The sequence below is a fragment of the Pelodiscus sinensis genome, chromosome 10 (genome assembly GCF_049634645.1).
Source record: "Pelodiscus sinensis isolate JC-2024 chromosome 10, ASM4963464v1, whole genome shotgun sequence".
Taxonomy (NCBI): Eukaryota; Metazoa; Chordata; order Testudines; family Trionychidae; genus Pelodiscus; species Pelodiscus sinensis.
Window position 1 is genome coordinate 48,944,608 of NC_134720.1, and position 9,445 is coordinate 48,954,052.

General features: G+C 48.6%; 1 protein-coding gene across 2 annotated transcripts in view; it reads right to left on the reverse strand.

The window, feature by feature from the left end:
* The window catches only part of AP2M1 (adaptor related protein complex 2 subunit mu 1), a 42,043-nt gene extending 35,732 nt beyond the window's left edge, over positions 1-6,311 (reverse strand). The window contains exons 1-2 of one of the 2 annotated variants that reach the window (XM_006138455.3): positions 6,158-6,257; positions 4,253-4,309 (exon numbers count right to left, since the gene is read on the reverse strand). The gene's annotated coding sequence lies outside the window, so the exon portion shown is untranslated. Of the gene's footprint in view, positions 1-4,252; positions 4,310-6,157 lie in introns of both variants that reach the window. The other variant, XM_075938119.1, reaches the window with a different exon arrangement.
* Between the last annotated feature and the right edge of the window lie 3,134 nt (positions 6,312-9,445).

Here is a 9,445-nt window from a genome sequence, read left to right on the forward strand (position 1 = left end):
TTGGTTGTTGCTACAGGACCTCGGCCACCCCAAGCAGCAGTAGCATTCTTCCAACAAGCTAGCTGCATCTACACCGGGGTGGGGCTAGATCAGCATAGCAATGGTGCTCAGAGATACTTATTCCACACCACAGAGCACTACAGCTGTGTAAATTTAAGAGTAAGCCTCATGTCCAGATTTGAGGAAGGGACTAAGGTATTAGGTAGAGGCTCTACACTAGGGATGTGATAGTGTATACATTTAAACAGGCTGGGCTCATGGGTTAACCTTCATGATTACATGCAAGGGCCCCCTTCTCCACACTGCTGCCTCTGACACAGAGGCAGCAGCAAGGGGAGGGGAAGAGGAGCTGGCTTTTAAGCAGGCTCCCCACAAGCCCTGGCTCCCGGGCAGTTGCCCCCACCCCTGCCGCACTTACTCAACACAACCCTCTGCATCATAGGCCACTCACAGATGGGAAGTGATCCCTTCATTTCATTGAGCTATCTGAACTGGACACCCACTGTAAAAAGAACATTCCAACAGTAGCTGCTTCACTTGGCCAAGTAGGTATTCCCATGCCCTCCATAGGACACTAGTACCTCAGCTAACAAAGGGAGAGGGGAGACTGCCAGACTCCCAGCTCACACATAGGTGGCCCTGCCTTCCTGATGACTATGGTCACTGTTCATCCTATTTCTCCCCCCATCCCATTCCCACTGTCTGAAGCATGCCCCCCTCCAGCCCACAATCAGCAGCCCACAACAGGGTTGTGAATAGAAGTCACCCACCAGCCTGGCCAGGCCAAACAGATTAGGGAGGGGGCAGTAGCTTCAAATGGGAAAGGAGAATGTTGTGCTTACAAGCACTCCTTCCAACACATTTGCAGCCTCCTACACTACTCTATGCCCCACACCTCAAAGGGTACGTCTAGACTACATGCCTCTGTCTCCAGAGGCATGTAGATTAGGCTACCCGACATAGTAAAATGAAGCGGCGATTTAAATAATCGCCGCTTCATTTTACTATGTCGGGTAGCCTAATCTACATGCCTCTGTCGCCAGAGGCATGTAGTCTAGATGTACCCTTAGAGTAGAAAGACAAGATTCCGCAGAGAAATGGAGGAAATTGGGGTAACTACCATCTTTCAACATTCCCAATTCCAGATTCTAAACCAGTGATTCTCAATCCAAACTGCAGCGCAATCAACAAAAGACGTGCTTAGGGCCATCCACATAGGTAGAAAATATACACTGTGGATGTGGCCCACATCAGCACTTCATGTGCAGCTCACAATGATAAATAGGTGGAGAACCACAGCTCTAACCCAATCTTGGCAGTTTTTCCTTACTCAGGTGATGGCAGGAAACACCTGCAATAGTTCCAAGTTCAGTTCTTCTAGAAAAATGAGGAACTCCGATGTCATTAAGGCCATTATTGCATCCTATTACGGAAACCATGGACTTTCCTAAAACAAACACACCAATACACATCTGAAAAGTAAATTCTCACTGGCTCATTTCAGAGAATTCCCCTTCTCGGGAAGAGTGGTTAAAAAAAAAAAAAAACCACACAGCTCTGCTGAAATTCTTCCTGTCATAAAAAAACCTGACATGCAGTATGCCAAGCTTCTGTGCTGCAGCCCCACTACACCTTTGAAATTGTAGTTTAAAGCAAGTCTGCCAGCAGGATGGGAATTTATTATTACCCTCTCTTGAATGAGGGTATGTGGTAGACTCCACTTAGAAAGGGGTACGCACCCTAGAAAGTTTGAAAGGCACTACTGTAAGTTATCAGAGCAACATTTAAAAAATGGTTTCCCTGGCTGTCTTGACCTTTTCTTTTCTGGCAGTTGGTTGGTTAAGTTTTGGTAGATGGATGCAATACCTGACAAATCACTAGCAATCTTGGCTTTTAGTCACTACCAACAGCCATCTCCATGTGCAACAGACCCTTTGCAAAACAAGTGGGCAGTTCCAGTCCTGTTCTTAGTAGCCATCAAGAAGCTTGGCTTGATGATCAATGAGGCACTCTGATGGGAACCTGTAATACTGGGAAAGTTTGCACTGCTCTTACCTACTCCAGCTAAGAAATGCTCAGTCTACTGCTCTCAAAGTGGTATCTTTCCCCAGAACAAGCTACACATGGATGGAAATGCATGAAAGTTGAAAAATAACTATTTTCCCAGAAAGCATGAGACTTACAGTACTGGTTTTCACCAGCCATCACCCAATCTGGTCTGCTGTTCATTGCCCAAGTGATCTTGTTTGTTTAGTACCCTACTAAATTGATTTGAGCTGTGATTTCCAAGTAGTGAGTGAGGCTCCCAAACATTAATAAGCTTACTGACTAAGCAGCACAAGAGCCATCAGCTAGATGAGGATAGCCCCAGGAATAATCCAGGAGAATGTGCCTCTGAGTAGCAATATTTTTACAGAAATGAGTCCTATGCAACTCACAACCAAGAGGCAGGAATTCAGCATTGCACAAAACATTACATGGTAAAGCAGATGACTCTTGAAACCCAGTACAAGTGTGACAGTGGCAGAAAGAGGAAGGGTGTTAATTCTGACAGATCTGACTTAAGCAAAATGAGGCTTCTTAATAAGCCAATTACTTTCTAGTTGGAGTTGAGTTTATCGGATCAAACAATACTATCCTACAGCACAAAGCAGGTGATATAACACTAGGTTATTTAAGCACACACTTCTCTGGCAAGCATCTAATGGTGTCTTATAAAGCTCTGAGCTAGGGATATTAATATTTATTAACCGTCACAGTTGCATGCACCCCCACCTCTATGGCACTGCCGCTAATTGAGGCAGCACAATGGATCAGAAGGCAGGCAGGACCCTGTGCTCTTGGTGAGCCAGTTACATGTTTACAAAAATAAATGCATTTTAACATCCCGATCAAGAGCTGCATATCATTTATGGTGAGAACAGCCAGCTGTTGCCCTTATTTTAATATCCTTGCAAATATCCAGCACCTTTTAAATATGGAGGTCTAAACTCAGCCAGGGATAGTTACAGGAGAAAGGGGTACACCACTGGAGTTTGAGACAATATCTAATTAAGAGCTGCTCAGTAAGTCCTCAGAACAAGAAGGCAGGAGGGAACAGTACCGGGATTCCTATCAGAGGCTCTTTGTAGATCTCACTTGAGGATGCCATGTTTCATAGTTTGTGGCTAACAAGTGTCACTTTGAAGCACTACTGACAGTGAGGAACCGTTTTCTGCTTCTCTGCTCCAAGCAGACTTGGACATATGGAAGGAATAGATTCTCATTACATGGTCCCTCCCTTAGCCTCTGACCACCAAACTTTCTTTGCAAGAGACAGCTCCAGCTTCTCCCTCCACTGCTTCCAACCAGCAGTGTGAAGTTGAGTAACGCATCAGCTCAGTTTCACTGCTGCTTATAGGGCTCTCAACAACAACAGTCCCATCTTTCATTTCATGCTTCTTGACAAAGCTCTGACAAGCAGATAGATGTTCTAGAATCTCATGAATATGAGTTACATTCCATCCACCTTGGAAGATTAAAGGCTAGAAGCTTACGCTTCGGGTGCAAGAGCTTAAGAAAATTGATAATTTAGGCCCCACTCAACAGCAAGTTTCCTATTGCCATTGCTAAGTGAAAAAACATTCTGAGTTCCGGGTCCCAGCATGCTTTTAGCTTAATACTTGTATATTCATTGCTCTCCTCCTGGAATCAAAATGAAATGTTGCCTATTGGGGCCTGAAGTCTCTGCTGGTCACCTCTTTGCATTAAAGTGAAAGGATGCTGCAGGCTGGTAGAAGTATTTGATGCATTTGACACACGGAATTAGACTAAGAATGAACAAAGGATAAGACAGAAAAGAGATTTTTTTCCCTCATTACAACACCAATGAACATTTTCAATCATTTACTTCTCAACTCCTCATGCTGCAAGCCACCCCTAACCCCAACATCTGTCAGTTATGGTGTGCAAAATCCACACATCACATCATCACAGCAATGTCAACAAATCCTCCAGAATAGATGCATCTATGCCAACAGAAGAAGGTTTCCTTCTCATGGCACGGATAGTGTGGTTTGGGTAACTGGCATTCCCACACCAGCAGAAAAACTCCTGGTACATGCTACATCAGGGGGCTATAATGCCAGCTTAGCTATGGCAACAGACTCTTCAGTGTCAACACAGCCTGTAGCAACACAGAATGTGCACTCACTAAGGAGGCCCCCTAATATCCCAGACCTTTGGAATGGACAATGCATTCAGGTTTGCCTACCTGCAAGGGTGCCAGGTTCTGAGTTTGCTGTCAGACTTCACCTTTGGGCTGCCTAGTCTGTAGTGCAAAGGGGAGAAGACTGGTGATCAAAAAAACCTACAGCTTAAAATAGGAAAGACCAATCAGATAAGATTAGCTTCCTCATGTGGAGAGAAGCCAACTGCAATGATAGATAAACAATGGGTTTCCTGCAACTGTATAAAAGCCAAAAGCCCAGAGAAAGGAAATGCAGTGGAAGAGCTGTGTGATAAAGACCTCATTTTAAACCTTAGAACAACAGTTTACAGTTACCAGAGCTATGCAATGCCTCAATCCAGTAGGATTTACTGAAAAGCTGCAATCCATGATCATGCTTACATCAAGAACGCAGATAGCTTTGGGAAGGGGATACTCCCGATGTACTTGAGGCCTTTGCTTACTTTAGCCCATCATATTAGAATATACCACATGACCTCCAAGAGAGATCAACACATCCTAACTTAATTCTCATTTCACTCAAGGACTTGCAGCTGTAGAATGGATACATGGAATAGATTGTGTTCTCATCTAGTGATGAGGGTATCTGCATTCTGAACAGTGGACTACAAATATTAGCATTTAGCTATCATCAATATCTATTTCCTTTGTCAGTGGCTCAGCACTACGCAGTCCTGGGATGGAGAAAGACAAGCTATTCAACAGCTGGCCAGCAACCCTACACAAGAAAGGAAGAATTATATCCAAAAGGAACTGGAGGAGATCTTTGAGGAGCCCAGCTACAATTTACAAAGATAACATCCCAGTTACAACCCACCCCCCCAAAAAAAACCCTCACCTACTTGATCTGAGAAAGTGGGTCTGGCCCACGAAAGCTCACCACCTAATAAACCATCTTGTTAGTCTTTAAAGTGCTACATAGTCCTGTATTTTGTTTCAGCTACAGGAGACTAACACAGCTACATTTCTATCACTATTCTACTTAACCTAGTGAAGGGTCAGAGCGTAGCAGTCACAGGACCTTAGTTTTCCTCTCTTCTCAGCATACGGCCTTTTACAAGTACCCAGGAGAACCGTGGGTTGTATGCTGACACAGGCGAAAAGCCACCTATCACCATTTCCTGCAGTGCCTGTATTCTCCTTGGAGTCTCCCACCCAAGCGTTGACCCAGGCAGATACTGGTGAGCTCAAAGCCGAGCTCTCCCGCCCCCAGGAGGGGTCTTTCCCGTGCACTGGGGCGGCACAAGACGCTAGCCACAGGGGGCTGTCGGGCCGGTCCAGGGGGGCTAGGGGGCGTTATTTACAGGTTCAGAATAACGCGGCCAGACAGCGACCGTGGCCACCCCCCCATCTCTCTCTCTTGCACGCTCCTGCGATACCCCCCCAAAACACGGGGCATTCCCCGCACCCCCCCGACACAGGGTCTATCCCCGCACCCCCCCCCCCACAGGGACCCTCTCCCCGCTATGCCCCCTCCCGGGCAGCCCCGCCCCCACCCGGGACACCCCCCAAAACACGGGGCATTCCCCGCACCCCCCCAGACAGGGACCCTCTCCCCGCTATGCCCGCTCCCGGGCAGCCCCGCCCCCACCCGGGACACCCCCCAAAACACGGGGCATTCCCCGCACCCCCCCCCCACACAGGGACCCTCTCCCCGCTATGCCCGCTCCCGGGCAGCCCCGCCCCCACCCGGGACACCCCCCAAAACACGGGGCATTCCCCGCACCCCCCCCCACACAGGGACCCTCTCCCCGCTGTGCCCCCTCCCGGGCAGCCCCGCCCCCACCCGGGACACAGGACACGCGGGGGCCCCCCTCAGGGCAGGCTGCGCCCCCCGCCCTTAGCCAGAGCCCCGCGGCCCCCAGGGGAGCCCGGCCCCGAGTCTCCTCCCGGCCCCGCCGCGCCCCAGGAGCCGCTACCCGGCCTCACCTGCCGGTGCCGCCCGCTCTCACGCCGCCTCTCCGGCCAGTCCCCAAGATGGCTGCGGACTCCCCCTCCCCACAGCGCTCCCCTCGCTTTACTGCAGAGCCGCCGCCTCCGCGCATGCCCAGCCCACGCCCAGCAGCCTCCGCGCATGCGCCTCCAGCAAGGCCGGGTGGGGCACCGAGGGAGAGCTGCGCGGATCGGGGACGCGAAAACTTCACGTCCCAATATGCACCGCGACAGCTTGCTCCTGCGGCATCAGAAGCCGTTCGGATCAAGTTGGCGCACTGCGTTCTGGGATTTGTAGTCTCCCCGGCTAGACAGCCGCGTAGGAGACCCAGGACCTCCGGGAGGGGCGTTGCATGCTGGGGTTTGTAGTCCCCGGGGGTGGACAACGCCTGGGGCCAGAGTTCGAGGCCGAGGTTGGGGATAAGAAAAGCTCCCTCCCCCCGGCAAATCCACGGGGTGGGGTAATAGGCCCGCCCTTATTCCCGCAGCCCTTGTCAGAGATAGCAGGCCTCTGTGAATGTGGTTCTGGCCGCCCGTGAGCAGGATGACGGGGCAGCAGAGTCCACACGGCTCCTGGGGGCATCTCTTAAGGGACGGGGCGGGGAGCCCCATCGCTGCAGGCACATTAACGCCGCTCCCAAGGTGCCAGGGTTCCTGGCAGGTACTTAACAATCGGCTAGGAACGACACCAGCATTTCTCCTTCACACTGGGAAACTGAGGCACGGGTTGTCCAAATGACTTACCCAGCAATTCGCCTCTCCCACCATCGCAATCCCTCCCTCGGATCTTTCCTTCCCTCCCACCCCCCCATTGCCAACCTCACACATTCCATAATCCAGTCAGAACTCACACTGATGTGATTAGCTTAAAATTGTGAGTTGAAAATGATTCTTTTTAATGGTTTGGGGACTTGAATATATCATGGGGGCACTTTTAGGCTTTGGTTTGCCCCCCCCCCCCCCCCCCGAACTTTAAAACATAAAGCTGAGATACTCTGGCCACTGAGACTTCAAGTTAAACATCAGATATTGCAAGAGTTGGCCACTCTCCTAATTCCTTCTTCACCCTTCTGCCTCATTTGTCCAATCTAGAATTTGGAAAAGGCCTCACAATGTCAAAAGGGGACAGTTTAGTCCCAGCCCCCTGTATTTTCAATAGAACACATTCTCTTCTAGAATAGTGATAGAAATGTAGCCGTGTTAGGCTGGGGTAGCTGAAGCAAAATGCAGATCAATATAGCACTTTAAAGACTAACAAGATGGTTTATTAGATGATGAGCTTTCGTGGGCCAGACCCACTTCCTCAGATCAAATAGTGGAAGAAAATAGTCACAACCATATGTACCAAAGGATACAATTAAAAAAAGTGAACACATATGAAAAGGACAAATCACATTTCAGAACAGGAGGGGGAGGAAGGTAAGTACCATTAACTCACAAACATCCCACTCTCCCCACCTCTAATATCATCAATTCACAGACACTTACTTACCTTCCTTCCTTCCCCCCCCCCCCCCCCCGCATCCCCCTCCTGTTCTGAAATGTGATTTGTCCTTTTCATATGTGTTCACTTTTTTTTAATTGTATCCTTTGGTATATATGGTTGTGACTATTTTCTTCCACTATTTGATCTGAGGAAGTGGGTCTGGCCCACGAAAGCTCATCATCTAATAAACCATCTTGTTAGTCTTTAAAGTGCTACATTGTCCTGCATTTTGATTCTCTTCTAGGATTCTGTTAAAGATAAAGGTATCAAAGGCTCCTGGTTGGACTGGAGGTAACAGAAGGAAAGTCACATGGAGGAGACAGGTATTCAAAGGCCCCAGTCTACACCTGGAAAGCTTCACTGTGCACAGCTATACACCCATCTACTATATAATTGAAAGAATTTGCCTGTTGGTTTAAAAACTCCTAAATGGTAAGAGCTAGGCCCACCAAACAGGGCTGAAGCTCTCCCCTCAATTTGTACAGGTACATTGCTGTCCCCCTTTGGTAGGAAGAGAGGGGAAAGCGCACAGTTTGCTGCCTTCCTCACTCTCGGTGCGTTTACACAGCAGGGCTTTACTCAAAATAAGCTACACAGCGTAGCTTATTTCAAGTTTTGGTGCTACCTACACAGCACTTATTTCAAAATAGAGCACTCTTCCTCTGACTTCCCTTACTCCTCATAAAACGAGGGTTATGAGTCAGACTAAGACGTCCTCCAGCTTGACAGTATTTCAACATGATGTTGAAATAACTGCCGGCTGTGTAGATGCGAACTAAGTTATTTCGAAATAGCGTTGCTGCGTAGGAAGCATAGGATGCAGACATGCTGTGCACCTCACTCTCACTCCCTGACAGGGACAGGAAGGGAAACAGCAAGTAGTTCTGGTATGAAACAAAAGACAGGACTATGCAGCACTTTAAAGACTAACAAGATGGTTTATTAGGTGATAGCTCTGGTATGAATCTGAGGGGGGAGGAAGGGGCTTCAACCTTCCCCTGCCTGTCTTTCTCTCAAACACTCCCCTGCTTAAAGCCTCTTCTTATACCCCAATCCTGACTCCTGCACCCCCCAAAACCTCAGTCCCCTGCCCTGAGCCCCTCTTTAAGGACCTGAGCAACACTGGGTAAATGTGCTAGTATACTATAATCATCAAGGTGCTCCTAGCATAGGAACAGCTTATATTGGCAAAAACAGCACTTTTAGCAGCATAGATTATTCTATTCCCCCCGTTCCTTTCCGAGCCAAGCCAGCCATTCTGAGTGGCTACTGAAATCCATTTATTCCCAAGTGCACACAGCAGACACGTGGGGAAGGATTACTCAACCATCCCATTCAATTCTACCACAGTTGCATTAGCTTCCTTCTATTTAAGGCAGGCATAAGAAAGATCAAGCACTGTAGTTTAGGTCTCAGTTAAGAGAGAGGTCGTGGCTCCTTTTTCCAAGATGACCTCCATCAGGGCACACAGTCAAAAATATACCACGCCCCTCTGGGTTGGGCCCCAGCGAGCATGAGAATCTCATTCTGTTGGAGAAACAGCAGCATAGGACAGACACTGACTGTTCACTTGCCAGAGCCGGAAACATCTGAGAAGAGCTCATCAGGAAATGAATAGGATCGAGCGTTCTAGGCCTCCACAGCGAGGGAAGCACACTGCAGGCCAGCCACATCAGCCCAAGACACAGGACAGAAGAGGAGTAAAGACCACAAGAGCCAGATTCCAATAAAACTATGTTTATAAATAAAAACAAGGAAATTGGTTTTGTTTTTATAAAACCCAGCAGGCAGGGGAAGGA